The sequence below is a fragment of the Mastigoproctus giganteus genome, chromosome 6 (genome assembly GCF_048544385.1).
Source record: "Mastigoproctus giganteus isolate SK-2022 chromosome 6, ASM4854438v1, whole genome shotgun sequence".
NCBI lineage: Eukaryota > Metazoa > Arthropoda > Arachnida > Uropygi > Thelyphonidae > Mastigoproctus > Mastigoproctus giganteus.
The window spans coordinates 2,899,478-2,921,940 of record NC_143580.1 but is presented as its reverse complement, the minus strand read 5'-3'; positions in this window follow the sequence as shown (position 1 = coordinate 2,921,940).

Below are 22,463 nucleotides of genomic sequence, written 5' to 3'. Positions count from 1 at the left end.
ATCGATTTCCCGGTTAATCCAAAAATACAGTAAGTCCCCGACATACGTTCAGGGACTTCTTACGTAAGGCGAGTTTTACGTAACTAGGGAATGACTAATAAAATATTGCTCTTATATCCGTGATGTGCCCAAATTACAAAACCCACATAATATCCTCAGAAGAATGAAGAAAAATAGTTATATATTTTTCAATTAGCTATATATATTTTATATATTAGTTATATATATATATATAAAAATAGTTATATTTTTAATTAGTTCAATTAAAAATTTTATCTGTGGACAGCGGTGAAGTTGTTGGAGTGGCACATACGAAAAGAAAACATTAAAGGAAGAAAGTGTACAGTAAAAACTGATATGTATTTCATAGCCTTGGTTATCGTAGTTGACTTGATTGGTGCCAATCCCTTCACCGCTTCTCGTATTCTGTCTTTTTCCTTTATTATTGTGTTCACACTGACAAATCTAAATTCCGCGCAATACTTGCTCATGTTTGACCATTTTCAAACATCCTTATTTTAATTTTCTGATCCGAATCGATTTCCTTTCCGTTTTTTTTTTTTATTTTTATGGCGTGAGTGAATTTATCAGAAGGTTATGTGATTGCCTACTACTGCAACTCTGGAACAAAATTTAAAAAAAAAAAATGATAAATCGACTTTCCATGCGGCGTCCAGCAGCAATGAAGTACGAATCCCATTAGACATTGTTATTATTGCTACTGCTCTGGAATTATTTCTCCCTGATTGGGACTTCCACCTCGTGACGGGCATTACTACCAAGCACAATTACAAAGTACAAGTACAAGGTGGTTGTTGTTATGTCTGGTGTTACTGTTGGTCGAGGAACTCTCTGACTATCCTACAGGTGTTCAGGATTGCGACTTTCTGGAGTTCCTTTTAGGCGTTCGCTGGGAGACCTATTGCTGCTACGCTGCTATGTAGAGTCTTTGGTACCATACCGGTGGTTGACACGATGATTGGGATGGTCGTTACTTGTTGCATATGCCACATCTCTTTGATCTTCTGTCTTAGGTTCGTGTACTTCCTGAATTTTTCCCCATGGGTTTTCTGCAGGTTGCCAGTGCTGAGTATTGCTATGTCAATCAGATAGATAGCCTTTTCCTTCTTGTCCACAAGGGTTATGGCCAATCTGTTCTGCAGGATTGTCCTATCGTTATTATGGCGCGGTCCCAGTACAGCTTGTGGGTTGGTGTCTCTATTACTGCCTGGGGTTCGTACTTGTAGTACGCTACACTTTCTTCGACCAACTGGTATTTCCTTGGTAGCTTCTGATGTATTATCTTAGCTACCTGGTCGTGTCTATGAGTTTACTCAGTCTGGGTGATCACCTTGCATCCCGCGGTGATGTATTAGATCGTTTCTGAGGCCAGGTGGCATCGTCGACACGTGTCATCGAACACTCCGGGCTCCTTGGCGATATATCTTCTATAGTTCCTGGTGTTGATTACCTGGTCTTGGATGGCGAGCATGAATCCTTCAGTCTCGGGGAAGAGCGTCCCGCTCGTAAGCCATGCATTGGAAATAATTTTATCTATGTGATCCTTATGGAGATCATTGTAGTATCTGCCATGGAGTGCCTTCTCTGCCAATCTTTCTAGCTTCGTTTGTACCTCCTGGTTGGGGGAGGGACTACTCGCTTCGGTTGAGTGGGGTATACCGCTTGTCTATCTTCCTTATGGCCTGGTGGAGTGCTGCTGTGTGGTTCTGGAAGTAATCCATCAGGTCAACGATCGCTGTCTTCTGTTGCTCAATGAGATCCATCAGACCCCTTCCTCCTTCTTCCCGGGTAATTGTCGGTCTCTCCACGGCAGATTTCGGGTGGCGTTGGCGGCTCTTGGTCATCATCGTCCTTGTCTTTCTCAATGATATCCTCCATCTCGGTGTTAGTCCAATCTATGACCCCGAATGCGTATGTTAGCACTGGGACTGCATACGTGTTTATGGTTTTAACTGTGTCCCCTCCGTTCAGCTTTGCTTTCAGCAGGCTTCTGAGTTTCTGATGGTATTTTTCGGTCAGGCAAGCCCTAATTTCCTTGTGCTGTAACTGCTGAGTTTGCATCATCCCCAAGTATTTGTAGGCTTCTCCCACTGCCATGGCTTTGATCTCTTTACCACTCTGCAGCTGGTAGTTTCGGTTGATTAATTTTCCCTGACACAATCAGTGGGTCTTGCATTTGTCTAGCCCAAATTCCCTCCTAGTATCATTGCTGAATCCTTCGGTGATCTAGAGTAGTTGTTAAAGGTTCTCGGTTCCCGCGTAGAGCTTGATGCCATTCATCTACATCACGTGTGTGACGGTGTACAGGTTCTTCCTTCCTTCTTTGAGGTTATAGTAGTAGTAGTGGCACTTGATGCAAGAAAGCAAGTGTAGGAGCTTATGCAGCATCAGCCAAAAAAAAAAAAAATCACACCATTCCCTCCAAATGCCTGTCCAGTTCCTCCTTAAATTTATTTAACCTATCAACTTCCACAACGACAGATGGAAGTTTGTTCCAGCAATTAACCACCCGCTGGCTAAAGGCAAATTTCCGCACATCTATTCTACATCTATCCTTTCTTAATTTGAACTTATGTCCCCGTAGGTTCGTATTCTGAACAAGTGGGAGGATCCCATCAGAATTCAGCGTGCTCAACCCATTCAAGGCCTTATAGACCTCAATCAGATCACCGCGCAGGTGCCTAGTCTCCAGCCACTGCAATTTGCAGAACTTAAGCCTCTCTTGGTAAGAGGATCCCTTCATTCCCCTCACCAATCGTGTTGCTCTTCTCTGTACACGCTCAAGCAAATCTACATCCTTCCTAAAATGAGGCCTCCAGACCTGTACGCAGTACTCAAGGCGTGGCCTGACCATTGCCTTATACAGAGGGACAATCGCCTCCTTTTCCCTGCTAGCAAAATTCCTATATATCATTGACAAAACCCCATGACCTGCCCTAGCAGCCTGTCTACATTGCTCAGAAAACTTCATATCTGACTGCACAATTACTCCCAGGTCTTTATATCCGTACTTACTACTGTTGAGCATGGTAGATAGGGGTTAAGCGCTAGACAGAACCACAATGAGTTCAGGGCACCTCCCTGAAAGATTCCTCTCCTAATGGGAATCGGCCTGATTTTGATGTTTTTATGGTGGTACTCTATTTCGTCATAGTTTCTCCTAGGAAGTTTGTCACTATCGGATTGACTTTGTAGATGTTCAGCGCCTCTATTAGCCAGCTATGAGGCTAATACCACGGAGTCGATTGGCTTGCGGTAATCGATGTAGGCTGTATACATGTTGCGGCCCTTCTTGTAGGCTTGCTCCATAACCGCAGCATCTATGGTTAATTGCTCCTTGCATCCTTTGCTCAGCCACTTGCATCCTTTCTTCTGTAAGGCAATTATGTTCTGGCTCTCCAAGTGGTCTGATATCTTCCTGGTTATGCAGCTGGTCAGGATTTTGTATATTGTTGGGAGGCAGGTGATTGGACTCTATTTCGCCGGGTTTCTTGTATCTTCGTCTTTAGGCTTCAGATATGTGAATCCTTGAGTGAGGGATTGTTTCTGGGTGCTTTATCATTCGGGTGAACTGCTCTGCCAGGTGCTTGTGTGTGCAGCTCTTCACTTCTTGTACCAGTAGTTGGGGATGATATCTATTCTTGGAGTTCGCCAGTTGTGAGAGTTCTTGATCATCTGTTTTACTTCTTCTTCCCCAATCTCTCACCCTCTCATTTCTTTTACGTCCTTGGTTTTCTTGCGTTCTAGTTCTATCCAGCGGGCTCGGCTGTTATGAATTACTTCCCTGCTCCATATGTTTCTTCAGAACTCCTCAATCGCCTTCTTACAGGTGGTCCGTTCGCTTCTTTCCCGTTGTCTCCGAGATTCCTGTAGAAGCCTCTTTGGTCCTCATCGAAGATTCGGTTGTTTATCTTCCTCTTGGAGCTCTCTTTGTATCGGCGTAGTCTCTTGTTGAGTGCAAGGAGGTTCTGCTTCAATGCGTCCAAGTACTCTCCCATTCTCTGATATTTTTTCTTATGTTTGCTGTGGACGCTGTCTCTCTTGAGGATGCTCTTCACTTATTCAATTTCTTACTCGTATTTCCCGGTTGGTACTGGGTCAATTGACTTATCTTGACTCTTAATTCTTCTATTTTCTGTTGAAGTCTTTTTTCCCAAGCTGGTGGTTCCTTCTCTTTTCGGTTCTTCTGCTGATAGTCTCTCGCTTCTCTTCCATTAATCCTCGTGGCTGCTACCGCAGCACAATACAGGGCTGTGTGGATGGCCTCCAGTGTTGCACCATTGCTGTCGAGGTACTGCGGTATTATGTGCCGATTCAGGTGGTCTGTGACTCTCAACAAGGTTCTATTCGGCCTCTGCTTCGGTATCACGTGAGTCTTTGTGGGGTCCATTCCTCCGAATTCTGTTAGGGCCTTCTTCCATTCGTCCTCTATTCTGGATATCATGACCTGGTCTGTTTCCACTTCAGCTGCTGTGGGTTGTATTTCTTCTTGCTCTTCCTCCTCTGGTTCGGCGGTGGTATGTTCTTCCTCCTCTGGTTCTGTATTCGTTATCTTTTGTAGTTGATCGCTCACGTCCTGCTTGATTTTTTCGAAGATTGCATGAGCTATCAGGTTCTTCATGACGATGGTCCCTCTCTGGTCCGCTATTCGCTGTTCGGTGACCTGAATATCCGGGAATTGTTCAGCCACTTGGTATGTAGTCTCTCCCTGTAAGTTGTCATATCGGTCCCCAGCTTCGTTATTTCGTAGTGTGCATGCATAATGTACGTATTCATTTCGATGCTCCACTTCATGCGTTGGCGTTTTCTCCCTTCCTGGGTGGTCACTAGCTAACAGTTGTGCAGGAAGCACTTCCAGTTGGTGGAGTTGGATGGTCTTGGCCTTCTCTTGTGGAAGGGATACGGGGGGACAGCGTCACTCGTTCCTCTGTCTTCCTCGGAAGACCGTCTCTGATTTTTCGAACCAATCCCTCTGCCTATGGTCTGAACGCTGGTGACTTTATCCTGCGCCACTCTCGATGCATTTTGATCAATATTTCACTGCGTCATTATTGGAGGTGAACCTGTTTAGCTTCGGCTTATGTCCAGTGGTATTTCTCGCGAGTGACACCAGATGGCGCCACAATCTTTCTCAGCCGCCGCTCCGCTCTTGGGGTAGGTAAGTCCCTTGGAGCAACTTTCACGGTGTTTATTTTATTAATATTAATTAAGTATTATTATTAATTAATTTATTACTATTAATTATACCGGTCTCCCATCGTGATGGAACCGCGTTCGCTTCCGCCAAGGCGGTACTCGATCAAACTGGTAGTCCAGCGTCGTAACCACTGGGCCATCGCGCCATTATTATTATTTATTTATTTATATATATTATTATTTTAATTATAGATTTGACCAAACATATGACTTAATTGATATCCCAATATTGAAACTGAAATTACTGAAATATGGTATAAGGGGAAGAATCAATCAACTCTTAGCATCTTATTTAGCCAAAGAAAAATAAAAGTAGAAGTAGAAAATACAAAGGGAAAATCATATAATGTAAAGAGGGGGAGTACCTCAGGGTACATATGCAGGGCCAATCATGTTCAACATCTATATAAATGACATATTCGAAGTAATAAAGAACTCCTTTATAAAAATCTATGCAGATGATATAATCTTACATACAATAGGAAAGAACCTAACAAAAATGGAGAATGATTTACAACAGGATGCAATACATTTACAAACTTGGTTGCCCGATAATAAATTAGCACTCAGCTTTGAAAAAAACAAAATTATTGGTAATTAGACCTCCTCATCAAACCGTGGACATACATTCGTCTATTAAATTACATAAACATGAATGCCTACATGAGCATAATTTCCAGAATTACAAATGTCTAACAGTGGAAGAAGTTTGAAATCATTGTTACCTTGGGTTATGGATAGACTATAATCTAAGTTGGGCAATGCATATAACAAACTTGTACAAGAAAATGAGATTTTATGTGTACTTCTTTTATTATATTAAAAATAAATTAAATCAAAGAACAAACGTCATCTTATATTATGCATTAGTGGACTCGCGACTCAATTATTTAGTAAATGTATGGGCAAGAGCAAATATAACTGAAATAAGGGTAATAAACAACTTAATTAACAGGATTTTGAAACTTTTAATGGGGACAAACTCTTGGAATGACCTGAACAAGAGAAGGCAATTTTTGTTGAAATATAAAATACTTTATCCAGTTCAAAAACTGAAGTTAAATCTATTCTTGAAAAATCTTAACACTATTTTTGAACAGTCGAATCTACAAAAGAATGTCTCACTTAATTTAAGGAACCCAAAACCAATTGTTTTGCCACACCCTAGGGTACTAAATAGATTTGGAGATAGGCACACAATGAATACAATAAACAGCATGTTGACTAGTGTTGATTTCAGGCTCAGGAGAAGCTATCCTTTCTCCAAATTAAAATTCCTAATAAGAAAATTTCTGATACACAATGATACAGTAGATTAGAATTGATATGCAGATAAACTACTACCTCTGTTTACAGTGTGGAATATACTATGAGTAGTGACATCATTGTCTTTTCTGTAAGATAAAAAATTGTATGCAAAAAATGTTGTAAATGACGAATTACAACTTGTTGTCAAGAAATTTACTTTTCTTAACAAGTTCATTTATTTTAAACGAAATCTCTTGATAAATAAAATTGTATTGTATTGTACTGTATTATTATTATTAGCCGTATGGTGCAAGGAAACCTGAGGCTTATGCTGCACCAGTCAAAAAAACATTCCGGAGAGAGTGAGTGTCAGAAATAGAAGGGAATCACCAAGAATGAGAAGAATGATGATATCCAGCTCAGGACCCTGGGTGTGCCAAGCCCATACTCACCAGTTGTTAGCCCCTGACTTAGCCAGATTGTGGTCCGGCAAGGATCGCAATCACAGAAACGCTGGCTAAATCTAATGGGATTCGTAATCAGAGTAAAATTGAAAAATCATTCCGGATTTTCTTAACATTTCCCCTTTCTGACATATGCAATTTTTCATTCACGTGTACCCATGTAGAACAGTGCCCTACACCGCTCTAGATGATGTTAACGCTTCAGTGCCACTTATCATCCACGCGTGCCACTCTGACAGGACCAAAATGCTCTGTCGCAGAACGACACGAAACGCGCGGTGGTACACGTGACTAGAGTAAGAAACGATCGAGCAGAGAGGTAAGGAGGGAGCGCCGAGTGAATGTACTGGATTTAATTCGGATCGAGCGCCATCTGTTATCAAGAGAAGGAACATTCGTGTCGTTTGTTTCGTCCTTCGAGAAAGCTAATCGAATTCTCAAAATGTCAGACTGGTGGGACTTTGATTGGGGAAGAACAAATTGATAGAACCATCTGCTTTTTATGGAGCAGCATATGGTAACGAATTTTCAAATCGAATTTCTGTCTCTTACGTCAGAAATAACGCGCAACATTTATTAAAACGTGGCTGAGAGACATTTCCAAACAGGAAGTGCTAGCGAAGGTTCCTTTCCGAAAAGGAATTATACAAACTTCATTCGATAAATGTTGGCAATCGATTAGCACGTCCTAGCGACCTCATATTTCATAATCGATCGCCCGATGTTTCGTTAAATGCTCAGTTGCTGTTTTCGTGGTGCAAGAACTGGAAAGTTCATGTCGCAACAGGATTAAGCAACGGCACAAAATGGTAAACAAACTAATGACAAAAATCTAAATTTGTTTTTAAATGTTATTTAGTAAACGTTGTCAGCTCAAATAATGATAATAATAAATTACTTCGTGCAGAAAAAGCAGACCTTTCAGGAGCAGTTCAAAATGGGATCCAAATTGGTACACTAAAATACGGAAGCTGCTGTACGTGAAAGAGATGATACTGGAACCAACCGGAAACAGAAACAGCTGGCACACCTGCAACTCGCTAGAGCACCATCTGGGCAGAAGAAATTAGATTACGAAATAAAAGAAAATGTTCCCGAAGAACATCCGTAAAATAATATTTTTCCATCTTATTGCAAAAAGAATTAATATTTTCTGAAAAACCAATTTCGAGAAAGCTTATTTGTGGACTGGGCAAAGCCGTTTTTCTTTGGACGCGCCTTATGTGAAAAATATGGTGGATATGAGTGACAACTTGCGTGTTGTACAACTATAATCACCAAGCTGTTTTATACAATGTTTTTCAAACTGCTCTACAAAAATATAAGATAAACACTTAATAGCACCTCAGTCCATTTTAGTGATGACAGAAGCAGCAGTCCTGTAGCATAGATTGACAAGTTGTGAGTAGGTGCTTCACGGCGATGTTATTACATTCCTGTTAAAGAATGACCCTTCAGATCTGCCAGATTCTTTGGTATCAGAAATCGATGTGTCGAGTATCCGTACGTGTCATCACAGTTTCTTGCACGATGACGGCTGTGCGGGCCATAGCACACACTGTGGATAGATGACCTGCGCAATTTAAACCCTGTGCTGCTGACTTAGTTAATAACATTCTAGATAAATTGACCATAACTTATATGCAGAAAGAAATAATTTCGTTTACTCTGAATGAGGAGATGAAGAAAAGCGTAGCATCAAAATAAATGGAAGAGCAGTAAATAATCTGAGATATGCAGATGTTTCAGTTATCATGGCTGTCCGTTGAGGGAAAATAGTGGAGTCCCTGGTTAAAGAAGTAATGTAGGACCATCTAGACAGAATGCAGTTATGCTACAGTCACAGAATAGATTTTTGTTAAGGTGCAATGCTGTCTGACCAATCTGATTGGATACTGTGACGCATTAATGAACTTGCAACATCAATGATGCAAAAAGCAACTTTGACATCATATACTTGGATTTCAGGAAAGCTTTTGATATACTGCTGCACATAAAATACTACTGTATAAATAGGAGCAGAGTGGCATTAAGGGCGATTTACTGCTATTGATAAAGGGTTGGTTTAGTGGGAGAAGACAGAGAGTGATTATCAGGATGCACTACTCTTCTTGGACTAATGCTATTAATGCAGTTCCCCAAGCTTCAGTGCTGGACCCAATGTTGTTTTCTATATTTATTAATGATATTGATGAAGGTATAGCAGGCTTAACGTCTATGTTTGCAGATACAAAGGTTGGCAGGTTGGTTAATCAATTAAGTTAGGTAGATGGGCTGAGAAATGGCAGTGAAGTTTAACATTGACAAGTGCAAGGTATTGCATACGGGGAGCAGTAAACTCAGATTAACGTATCAAATGTGTGGTACTCTACTCGGGGTATTGGAAAATGAAAAAGGCCTTGTGAGGGGGGGGGGTATTTGTGCAGTCAGATATGAAAGTTCTTTGAGCAGTGGAGACAGGTTGCCAGAACAGCGTATGGAGTTCGATGATATACAGAAATTTTGCTAGCAAAAGTCTTCAACTGAGTGAATTTGTTTTGTGTTCATCAGATGATAAAAATTCTGTGGGAGGTAAGCTAAATTCGAAAGAGAAAGAAGAGAAACCTGGACAATTAACAAAGAAATGACAAAAAGATTGGGAATTTTTGAGATGTGGTACATATAGGGAAAATTCTGAGAATAAAATTGACTTGAGATTTGAATTTGTAATGAAAGAATTCTAAAATTGAAAATTCGTGACGCTAAAAACAGAGAACCTTGGTATTTGATATCAAAGGTAGCACTTGTTAAAATTTTTGCAAAAAATTATATGTATCCGAAGTATGTTTTTTATTTGCATTATCAAACAGGAATTAACTTAGTCCAGCAATGGTTGAAAGTTTGGATTCAGCTTTAAAAAAAAAAAAAAACTGTCGTTTCTGCAGTTATTATAATTATTGTAATTATCAACAAACTTGAGGTTTCTGTTCATCAGGAAATATCTGTCCGTAAGGTGTGCCCTTCGTTCTGGAGACAAGTGAGTATCACTGGGAAAGGCGGGGGGATGGGTAGGATGAAATTACGTAGTGAATGACTTATTTTGAATAAACATCGATACAAAGTTTTCAATTTTTTCTTTTACTTTCATTCTTTTTTTTAAAGAAAAAACAACTATAAACATGCTGCTGATCATTTTCAATTTTGTCTATTTGTCACTGCTCAAATATTGGTTCCTCTGTTCACATGCTGCATACAAATATCTTAATCCTTTAATAGTCAAAATATGAACTTTTTTTTGAAAACTCTTGTACAGTCGGTTTCTGATAACCAAATGCAAGAGAGAATGAAGGGGAAAAGGATAGAACAGGTTCGTTGCTGAATACAGGAGTGAGAAAGGGTGCTTGACCTGACGTCTATGGGAAAGTCCGGGTTAAAGTGTCTGCATTCTCTTTCCTTGTTAGATTCGTAGAAGTGAGGCAATCACTTTGTTTGCCTACTAAAATGAGCCCGTGTTTAGAGGAGTTCGCTCGTTTCATTGGTAAATCTCGTCAGGCACATAAAGACCCTTGAGCATTTCATTCAATGTTTGCAATCAGAGCGCAATAACGGATGCTCGTACAATATTTAAATTATTTTTGTTTCACTAACTTGCTGTAATCGGAAGAATTTCTTCAGATGGGAAAGCCAGCGGATTTAAGCGAGTTTTGGTCAAATTGTAAAGGCCAGACGACTGGGTCACAGTATATCCTATGCGGATATACTTGTTTTGGGTGTCACCTACACGTTAAGTCGAACTCCACCTTGGAAAATCTATGTTGAAAAAGTAACTCTGGTGTCTACACTCTACAGAGATCAACACCCGCTCAATCACTGCCCATTTCTAAACATGAAAAGTTATGCCTGGTTCTATTATCTAGTGCTGCTGCACCAATTTGTTTTCCAGTGGAAGGAGAGGAGCCTTCTAGCTGCCCAACCCGAGGGGAAAAAATAATAAAAATAAAATAAATAAATAAATAGAAAAAAAAATAATAATAAATTCTATGTATAGTTAATACCATTATATACATTCTATATTATTACTAATTTAAGAACACAACATTTAGTTTCTAAGTTAACAGTTGTAAGGTAGAAATATAACTTCATGAATACATCAGTTTACTGCCCACTTCTAGAATTAGTAAACAAGGTGCGTCTTCTTTTAAACACCTTGTCAGAAAAGGATTGGAATGCTGCAAAGTTCTTGGCATCTTGGTCAGAGCATATCCGAAACGGCACGGCTGGTGGAATGCTCACAGTCAGCCGTGGTTAGTACCTACCGAAAGTGGTCCGAGGAGGGGAAATCCACAAACCGCCGGCGGGGTGTTGGACGACCACGTCTCATCGATGCTCGAGGTGAGAGAAGGCTCTCCCGGATGGTACGTGGTAACAGAAGGGAGATTGTGGCGCAACTGGCGGGTAATTGAAATGCTGGTGAGGGGAGTAATGTATCACAACACAGTACATCGAACCCTGCTGAAAATGGGGCTGCATTACCGCAGGCCGCACCAAGTGCCCATTCTAACCACGGCTCACAGGCGACAGCGCCTACAATGGGCACGCGAGCATCGAAACTGGACCTTGAGTGTTGGAAGAAGGTGGTCTGATCCGATGAATCACGTTTCCTGTTGCGCCATGTGGACGCAACAGGAAACGTCTGCATCGTTTACCGGGGAAGTGATGGTGCCTGGATGCACCATGGGACGAAAACAAGCCGGCGGCAGCGGTGTCATGCTTTGGGCGATGTTCTGTTGAGATACCTGGGTCCAGTAATCCATGTACCGGGCACGCTGACGTCTACCACCTATTACAACTGCAAAAAAGAGGGCCTAGTATAATTATATTCAACACGGACAAAGACCTCACGCCAACAGCTCTTCGAGAAGAACTGTATATGAGAAACCTCCATCAAGAACACCAGCGTCACTTATAAATCCGAGGTATCAAACCAAATCTCGAATAGGTAGCGCCACAAACTGGGTGGTTGAGCTTTCGCCTGCGGCCTGGAATACTATAAACAAACACAACAGAGTGTTCATAAACTGGGGCAGTCATCGCTACAATGAACACGTGACAGTCCCCAAATGCTTCCGGTGTGGCCGCTTCGGACACACCACCCACACATGCGCCCAAATGCAACCAACATGCGGGCACTGTGCTGAAGTAGGACACGAATTTAAGACATGCCCTAAGAGAGAAGATCCACCAACATGTGCAAACTGCAAGGCGCACAAAATCCAGGCAGATCATTCAATCCGTGACAACAAGTGCCCTGTATACATAAAGGCCAAGGGAGTATACCAAACAAGACTCGACTATGGAAGCACGCCCTAAACAGTATAACCAACTAAAAGTTCAGTTCACACAGCTCAACGCGCAAAGGTCTAAGGCGGTTGCCGCCCAGTTGGTAAAAAAGGCCAACGAAGAAAATGACGACATTATGCTCGTGCAAGAGCCGTATACACACAGCAAAGTGGTCAGGGGATACCCCCTGCAATACAAGATTGTGCATACTGATGCTGAAAACCCGTGGGCAGCCATCCTAATTAGAAATCCGGATTACACAGTGACCAAACTATCAACTGCCTGCCCTGGGCTGCATGTGCCCACATGGTCACCGCACTAGGGGAATTTTATGCTGTCTCAATATATAGTCGACCGGGGGAAGATATCCTCCCAACAATTAACTACCTACAGACCATGCACACAGAATTTCCGAACGCCAAAATAATTGTAGGCGCAGACGTAAACTGCCGCTCACCGGCATGGTATAGCGAAACCCCAGGACGGAGAGGCGTTGTGAACGGGCAGCGTCTGGAAGAGTACCTCACAAACAGTTGCTATAATATCTTAACCAGCCAAACAACCTCCCAACATTCTCCAGCACTATGTGGGAGACAACAATTAATGTCACCCTTGCCACAAGATCCGTCACTGATCACATCACAGCCTGGACAGTAACGGAAAACTGGACAACATCGGACCACAGAGCAATAACCTTCCAACTAAACCGAACAATAGCCAGAAGCACAACTCCCAGACAAATACAGCACAGATACGCCATAGGAAAAGCAGACTGGCCCAAATTCCAACAAACCATACGGGTGGCTGCCCACACATTCAACACAGAAGAGACAACCCCAGACCAACACCAGGCAAAACTGGTGAGACTTATCACAGAAGCGGTGGACAAATCTATCAAAATAAAGAAACCATCTCCGGGGGCGGTACCCTGGTGGAACCCTGAGCTCCAGCAACTAAGGCAGGTAGCAAACACCTGTCGGAAAAAATTCCAGCGGGCTAGACGTGATTGGCCTATTGCAGAAGTAGAGGCGCTCCGGGAACGATACCGTACTGCAAGGAACCACTACACAGCAAAAATCAGAGAAAGAAAACAGCGTACATGGGAGCACTTAGTTTCCACGACAGGAAATGACAACCCCTGGGGAGTGGTCTATCGGGTAACTACAAACAAGCTTCCCAGAGGCGAGGTAGTCCCAGCAATGAGGAAACCACAAGGGGGGTTCACAAAGACGTGGCACGAAACAATCAACAATATTTTGGATGCTATGTTTCCGGAGCATATTGATCCCACTACGCCAGAACAAGTACTGCTCTGCCAACAGAACAGCATATACACAACCCAGCAAATTGAGGAACCTTTCACAAAGATTGAGCTGGAGATCGCGGTGGCCAAGCTGAGAAGCAAAAAGTCCCCAGGGGAAGATCTCCTAGATCCAGAGATCATCAAGAAAGCAGTGGACACCATCCCAGAGGAAATATTGAAACTATACAATAAATGCCTCAAAGAAGGCTACTTCCCGTGCAGTTGGAGGGTGGCGACGCTCCGGCTAATCCTTGAAGAATCCCACGAAGAGGCAGGACCTCCCAGGATCCTATCGCCCGATAGCGCTCCTGACAGTTCTGAGCAAGCTTCTTGAACATCTCCTGCGAAACAGGATAGAGAAGCACTATAGAAACGCAGGCCTAGAGTCACCCAAACAATTTGAATTTCGAAAAGGATACTTCACCACCGATGCCCTACGCAGCATCATCAACGCTGCAACAGAAACAGACCGCAAATACTTTCTTGCCATCGCGGTTGACTTTGCCGGGGCTTTGACACCCTCTGGTGGCCAAGCGTCCTCAGCAGGCTCCGTGAGGCGAAACTCCCAAGTAATCTATACAATTGCATCAGCAGTTACCTGTGCGACAGGTCAGTAAAAGTCACTGCTCCTTACTGTACAATAACCAGACGCATCTACAGAGGATGCCCACAGGGCTCCGTTCTGGGCCCACTGCTCTGGAACGTGGTCCTGGACGGATTCCTCAACCTCAACCTCGGAAATGCAGCCTCCCAGGCATATGCGGATGATCTTGTCCTGACACTGGCAGAAAACTCCAGGGCACAGCTGGAAAACACAGCAAACCGGGCGCTCGCCACTCTACAACAATGGGCTGACGAAAATAACCTGAAGATATCATCCACTAAGACAAGCTCCATCCTACTTCGGGGAACCCTGGACACCAGGAGACCCTCCCAAATAAAAGTACAACGAACCACCATCAAACTGACCACAGAAATGAAATTTCTCGGGGTTGTCCTTGATAGAAACCTATCCTTCACCCCCCCCCCCACCTTAACTATCTCAGAAATAAAATCAGAAATTACTCGTCACTATTTGCAAGAATCACCCGTAAGGACTGGGGCATTAAGAAGAAAACCCTTGCTCTTTTTCACAAAACTGAGTTCCTGCCAGTCATCCTCTATGCCTCGGGGGTCTGGTACAAGAAAGCAACCACTGCAACTAATAAAAGAAAACTAGAAACCATACAGAGGTACATTTTGCTGACTATCTCACGAGCTTGCAATACAGTGAGTACACACGCGCTTCAGGTGCTCACGGGTGCCCTCCTCTTGGACCTGGAAGTGATACGCAGTGGACTTCTCTACAGACTTTCCAGAGGCATACCGGATACCTGCCTAAATTTCACATTAAATGTAGCCAGCGAACCGAAAATAGAGAAAAGAAGACTAACTGTACATCTCCAGCAAACCTGGAAACACGGTGGCAAAACTCAACAAAAGGGCAAATAACGCGAAAATTCCTCCCAACTGTCTCGGCCGTATACCCAAAATACCCAAGTTAGCTCTCCCCAGGATTGCTGGCCACGTACCTCCTATCTGACCACGGCGCCATGAGATTCAAACTGATGACCTTTGGACTGAGCAACACTGCCTTCTGTCACTGTGGCTTAGTGGAAACGCGGGAGCATTTAATTTACCACTGCAAGCTATATGAAGACCTCCGATGCAGACTAATTACAGAATTACGTTATTTACCAGAGAATCAAGAACAACGCTTACTGGAGGAGGAGCACAGCTACAAAGCACTGGCAAACTTTGCACAAGATCTTTTTGGCAGAAGGCATACTCTTCCGCCTCCACAGCCACAATAGCGATTCTCAGGCCCACAATATATGACTTTGCAAACAACCATATAAGGTGCACGGACAGTCACCATCAAGAAAATCCACAAAGGGATTGCATTCCAGGAAGAAACAGCATAAACTGAAGTAATCACAGACTGGACCAAACACCCGCAACCACAGATCTGACTAATGGACCTTTCCTGGTGCTAAGTGAGAACTACGGACAGGATCCTACACCCGGACTCGACAAACTCGGATCCAACAAATGGACCCAGGATCCAACAACTAATGACCATGACTCCAGATAGAGACATAAGTAACCACAGACTGGACTAAATACCCACAACTATGGACCTGACTAAGGCACCTGTCCTACTGCCAAGTGACAACCACAGACAGGAACCTACACCCGGATTGGCCAACTAGGACCCAACTAAGGCCTGACTCAAGCAGACATGCAGCTGCCAGGCCATACGGCGACCTGTGCCGGCTCCCTTGCCGGGAACACTTTCCTCCCTCCCCTGGCAGAGGGGGAGGCGACAGCCTCCTTGTTGCCTCCCCCTGCCATCCCACACCTTTCTCTCTGGTGGGGCATGTGCATGCCCCACTGGCACATACTTGGGTCGTCTACTGTATTGACCCCAGTCTTTCCTAGCTGTTCCCCCCTAGCCTTCAGTCTCCTCCCCTCTCTATCTGTATGCCAGCACAAGACCCACACCAAAATTCTGGCTTCTTTAAATTATTTCGCCCTCTCCTCGGCCATTAAATTTTGAAACGCAACCCCTTCAAACCGGGAAACATGTATGTGATCAACATACAACGTGCAAATTTTTTTTTTTTTTTTAGGTTCTTGCCATTGAAATCTCAGGAAAATAGGTGGCAGGACCTGCCAGAGTAAATGCAAATTATTAGGTAATAAATAAATAAATAAATAAATTTTCTGTTTATACTCCGGGACGACCAAACGGTCAGAGGAGTTCACAAAATAGACAGAATACAAGAAACAGCACCGTATTCAGTAGTCACGGGCTTGAACCCCGGTCACTCAAGGCACGTGTACTTATGCACCCGCGCGCCTGACCACTAGGCTACGGCGGCCCTTGGAGGCAGACCAGGTACCTGGTCTGCCTCCAAGGGCCACGGGGCGAAAGTGGGGCAACGTCGGGCCTCAGCAGGGGCCTGGCGGCTAAATGGCCATAAGAACAACGGTACATGACACCACACATTTCAAGATCCATACACTTTTAAATCTCTGGCCTTTACAGTGAACTGTATCACCCCACAAAGTAAACTACGCGGAGATGAGGGAAGCCCCTGGTGTCGTTTGACCCTAAACACACTTTACACTTTACTTATTACGACTGCAGGGATGCGTATATATTTATAGATATGTATCACTGTTGTGTATATGTTCTTTTTTATTATTATTATCTTTATTTCTCCTAGGAGACATCCGGTTATAGCCATTGACTAGGGGGTGTAGATACATTTTCTGTTATGCAACAGAGAATAACATTATATACAATTTTACATTATAGGTAACACTCGTTACTAATACATTATTATCAGAATTATACGATACATTAATAACTTGTAATCTGCTTAAGACTTATATAAATAAACGAGAAAAAATTTATACTGCTGCTGCGTTTAAAGCATAACATCACCATATTTACATTAGCACCGATATTCGCAGCAGAACAGGATACAGAATACAATACATTTTTGTATAATACAAAACACAAAATAAAAAACCGTGAAAAGTTCATTTTTAATGTTTCTTCTGTGGGAGTAGAGTGGAGTGGAGTAGGTGAGGCGTATCCAGGAGAGTGTTTCCAGATGAGGTCGGGATTCCTGTCAGCAGTGCTTTTTATTTTTTCTTACATCTGTATCTGCAGGTAGCACTTTTCCAGAACTTCTTTTCAGTATGTTTTGCTTGCGCAGAGTTTTTTAGGGTTGATTTTTAGGGTATTAAACAGATTTAGAGTGTTTGCTGGAAAGAATCTTCCCAGACTGTGTAAATGCGGGCTTGAGTTGCTGTTCCTTACCTGCAACTCGTCTTTGTTTTTCTCCGGGTGTTACTCTCCACTCTCAGGCTTTCGGTGAATCCAGCCGTCCCTCCCGTTAAGATCTGAGCAAGTGTCATCTTATTCTTTGTAGTGATCGTTTGTCTCCAAGGAGTGACTTCTAAATTGGAGTATAGTATACCTCTTGAAATGGTAAAAGGCTTAGCTGAAATTCTGTTCAGCCATCTCAAGAGCCAGTATTCTATTCCTAGAAAAGCCTTGATAGTGCTTTAGGGAGCTGAAGACCAGATTTGTGACGCGTATAGAGGAATAGGGATAACACATCTGTTAATATACTGAATCATTTAATTGGGGTTTCTAATACCGGTGAGCTCCTGCCTGGTTGTCCAGAGCGCCGCGTGTATTTTCCTACGGATCTAAGCATAATGCGGAAGGAAGTTCAGTCCTTCGTCCCACTTGAGTCCAAGATCAACGTGTGACTGAACCTTTTGGACAAGGATGTCGTTCACGTATATTCTTATTTTGTTTGGATTTATTTTATTTGTGAAGGTCATTTGCGCAGTCTTGTCTTCATTTAGGTGTAGCCCGATAGAGTCGAGGTATTTTTGTAGTTCTTTTATTTTGGCGTTGGCCACTTGGTTGCGGTAGTTGGCAGAGTTCTGATCTTCTGAGGTAATAAAAAATTTCATATCGCCCGCATATGTGATGAATTGCTTCCTGTTTTGAGCTAAAAAGGGTTCGAGGGCAAAGAGTGTGGCGGACAATACGCTGCCCTGTGGGACCCCTTTATCGACTTGGTACGTAGCGCACACATTCCAGTTTGTTATTGTGATTTGTCTGCGCAGAAGAGTATTCGTTAAAAAAATGGAGGACATTTCCCGTAATGAGGAAGTAGTCCCTCAGAATAACTATTAGAGCTGGGATGGATATGTTGTCGAATACGGCTGCCACATCTAGAAAAACAACATCCAGTTGCTGCTTGTTATTTAACTCTTGCTGGATCCTTAGTAGTGTTCCCATGAGGTTGGTGATGGTGGATCTCTGAGGAAGTACTGAGTGCAGGTATTCAGGTCTGTATTTGAAGCAATGTTGGATGATGATGTCCAGGATTGTTTCCTTGAAGATTATTTTGCAAACAGCATCCAACAGCGATTGGTCCAAGTCTTTTACAGATTTAGGGTTTTTTGTTTTGGGGATAGGTTTTACGTAATAGCTTTTCCACAGCTTCGGGAAATCCTCTTCCACCATTATTCTCTGAAATAGATGTAATAATATATCGATGATGAAACAGCTATAGATTTTAATCAGAAATTTCTCTGGCCCGATTGTAGCTTTATTTGGGAGACTGTTGATTGCTCTTTTTAAGTTGTCTCTGCTGATACTGATTTCCTTCAATTCTTCGTTGTTAGTCACTATTTGATTAGTGTTGACAATGTCTTTAATTTTCTTGATTACATCCCGCATTTTGTTAATGTTATCTTCACTGTTAACTTCATTTTCCTTGAATGGTGTTCCGAACTTAACTTCAGCCCAATCCTTAAAGGTTTTCTCAGTCATTTTATGCATGTAGCTTTTTTTGTTGGCAATTCTGTTGCAATTTTTTAATTTTGTTATAATAATTTCAAGGTGTGCTTGTTTCTTAGCCTTCGTGAAACGTGCTCTTTCGTGCTTGTACCGGATGTGATCCTCTGAATGCCCTGTTCTTTTCCATTTCCTGTACAGTTTTTGTTTATTTTTGAAAATTAGTTTTAATTGTGGGCTGAACCAAGGGTTTGCCCTCTCTTACACTTTTAGTTCCTTGGAAACTCCTTCTTGCGCTATATGTAAAAGTGATTGCGAGAGCGTTGTTAAGGCGGCATCGTTGCTCAAAAGGTATAGGTTTTGCCAGTTGTATTCGGTAAGGTGTTTTAGAAGTACATCATTTTTAATATATTTTGTTGAGAACATTGCCTTTGTTATACTTTTCGAATACCAACCAGATTGTCGGATATCTCGTTGTCTTCTTAATGTGGCTTCAAATGTGAGTGGTCGCTGATCTGACGCGAATTTCATAATGTTCTCCTTCAACCTTATATCTGAAGTGTTATAGTAAATCAAGTCCAGGCACTGAGTTCCTCTTGTTGCTGGTGTATTCAATTGGTTCATATTTAAGCCTTGCATTGTACCATCCAATTCACTTTTTGCCTCCCGATGTTTTGGTAGTAGCATATTGAGGTCCCCCATTACTACTGTATCTGTATTCACGCTCATGTTTGAGGCAAGCCACGTAAAAAGCTCAGCTCTGTTTTCTTTAGTATGCTCTGGGGGTCGATATATTAAACATAATTGAAATCTCTTCATTTTTGTTCCAAAGATGGCAATGATAGCCTCGAAATTTTCCGGTTGCGATTCATGTTCGCTGACTACCGACAATTCTTTTTTTGAACAGAATCATTACCTCGCCTCCTCTTTTATTTTCTCTTCCATTTGAATAGTAACCGGAAAAGTGCGCAAAGGCATCGAGGTATCTGTTTTTTGGAGCCAAGTTTCTACTAAACATATACAATCACGTTCCGAGTTAAGCAATAAACTTTGTAGTGTGTGGAGCTTATTCGAAATAGTTCTTACATTTTGCAGGAAAATAAATTCCCAATAAATTCTTTTTCGTCAGCTGAGTTGTTTGTTATTGCGCAGTTCGCAAGTTCGCTGCGTTGTTCGTACATATGGGCTTCCCAGCCCTTTCTCTCTATGGTTTCACAAGCGATCCTACTGGCCAGATGTTTCTGTCCGACCAAGAGACGGTCTTCGCTGCTTACTGGGCAGGTGATTACGAAAGAAGCTTATGCCGGATGTCTTGTGCGAATTTTCTTAACTTCTACGTCGATCCCTATTCCTCTGTTGCACATTTCTTTTATGAGATTTGGCTTCGTCTGCGGGTCGAGTCTTGAGATAAATATTTTTCCTGGTTTGTACAGAGGTTATGTTGAATCTGTCCGCTGCTCTCAGACTGTGTCCTAACGAACGGTTCGTTGCGATGTCAGGTCCATTGTGCTCATCGTTGCTTTGTGATGTTTTTTGATGCTTGTAGCCTACAGGATTGCTATGTAAAGTGGTTTGCTGTGTGTGGGAAAGCATCCACGCGGCAGATTCACTTGACGCGTTTTCCTGCCGTGACTTCGGTGAGAGGGCCGCAATTTGCGCGAACGTAGGTTGTCTAGTGAGACCAATATCTATTTCTGTCGTCTTTGGGTTTTGGGTTGGTATGGGGTTAGGAAAAATTTTGGCAGGGTATGTTCTTGTTCCTGGCTTAGACATGATGTCTTTCTCAGTGGATATTTCGGCTACTGATACTCTTTGTCGCTTGTGTCTCGCCACCCTCGTTATGTAAGATATTACTCCTATGATTCCTTATTTTGTCTTCTGTATCACTCTGCATCCGTATATGTTGTTCTGTCTTCATCGCGTCCCCATCATTGGTTATTGCCCTATTTTGCTGTGTCTTTATTGTGAATACTGCATTGTGTTTGTCATTTCTTCTATCTATTAATTGTAATTGCTCCAGTACTGTATTTAATTTTTCCTCCAATCATTTTTGACTCGTAATAATTTTAATATTTTGCTTCCGTCGTTCTCCTCCTGGATCTCCCGCAGGGCCTTGTACATCGGAGAGAGGAGTTCCGTTAAGTGATATTCGTGTCTGTTCATGTTCGGTTCCGAGCTGTAGAGTTCATTTTCCCCCGTTGCCTCGGACTCTAGTCTTTTTGCATCAGCCTGTATACTGGGAAGTCTGCATTTCTTCACCGTCTTTGTTTCACGTCTCTGATGTTCACAGTCATCTGGGCACGCGTCACACCCGAGGATTTCTATTATCGTGTCATTAATGATATCATTTCGTTGTCCGGATATCCAAAAGCAGCTACCTTGCAAGAAGTCCGTTGGCTCGGAATCACTGCAGTCGTCGACACCTGACTCGCCTTCGCTAGACACTTCCTTAGATGTCTTATTTCCTGGCTCTTTCCCATCATTCTCTCTCTCTTGGTTTTACACGATAAACAGAAATTTTTTTTTTCTACTTCGGTTCAGGCGAGATATGTCAACTGAAGAGCAACATCTCCCAATAACTGTTTTACAACCTATGCATTTAATAGTTATTCACTTAAACACTTATTTACTTTTTGGCATAAGCTGCATGTTTATTCAGTTACTTCTGATCGCAATTTATGCATTCTCTCTAAGTTAGATATGTGTCGCAATTTCGCTTCTTATATGTGTATATGTATATAAATGTTTTTTTTTTTGTTTTTTTTTTTTAGGACCAAGCCGCCGAAATCTCAGGGAATTACGCGACAGGACCTGCCAAAGTAACTTTAAGCCTACTGGGTTTCTGGTCTGCCTCCTCGGCGCGAAGGTGGGGCAAGGTTGGGCTCCAGCAGGGGTCCAGCGGCTAAATGACCAGACGAACAACGGTACACGACAACATTACACAGGTACAATACCCACACACTTTTAAGCCTATGGCATTCCCGGCAAACTGGTATACCCACAAAGAAAGCAACGCGGAGATGGGGGAAACCCTTGGTGTTGCTGCATGACAACAATTTCGTTTACACCTTACACCTAAACATCATAATTTATTTATTTTTTTTTAATTTTTTTTTTTTTAAGGTCCTGAAATCCCAGGAAGGTGGGTGGCAGGACCCGCCAGAGTACTATATATTACAGATAACACCCGGCCGGCCTCTCTGTGGCATGGTAAGGTAACGTCGGGTCCCATTAGAGGCCTGGCAGCTAACAGACCGGATGAACAAAGGGCACAACATGCTACATACCACATGACCCATATACTTTTAAATCCCTGGCTTGTCCGATACAGTGTACATACGCGGAGATGGGAGAAATCTCAGGAGCCATTAGACCCAAATATACCTATACCTATACAACATTGCTGACCAGGTACAGCCTTTCATGGCAACGGTCTTCCTCTCTGGCGGTGCCGTCTTTCAGCAGGATAATGCGGCATGCCACACCTCCCGGATTGTTCGAGACTGGTTAGCGGAACGTGAGGAAGACTTCCAGGTAC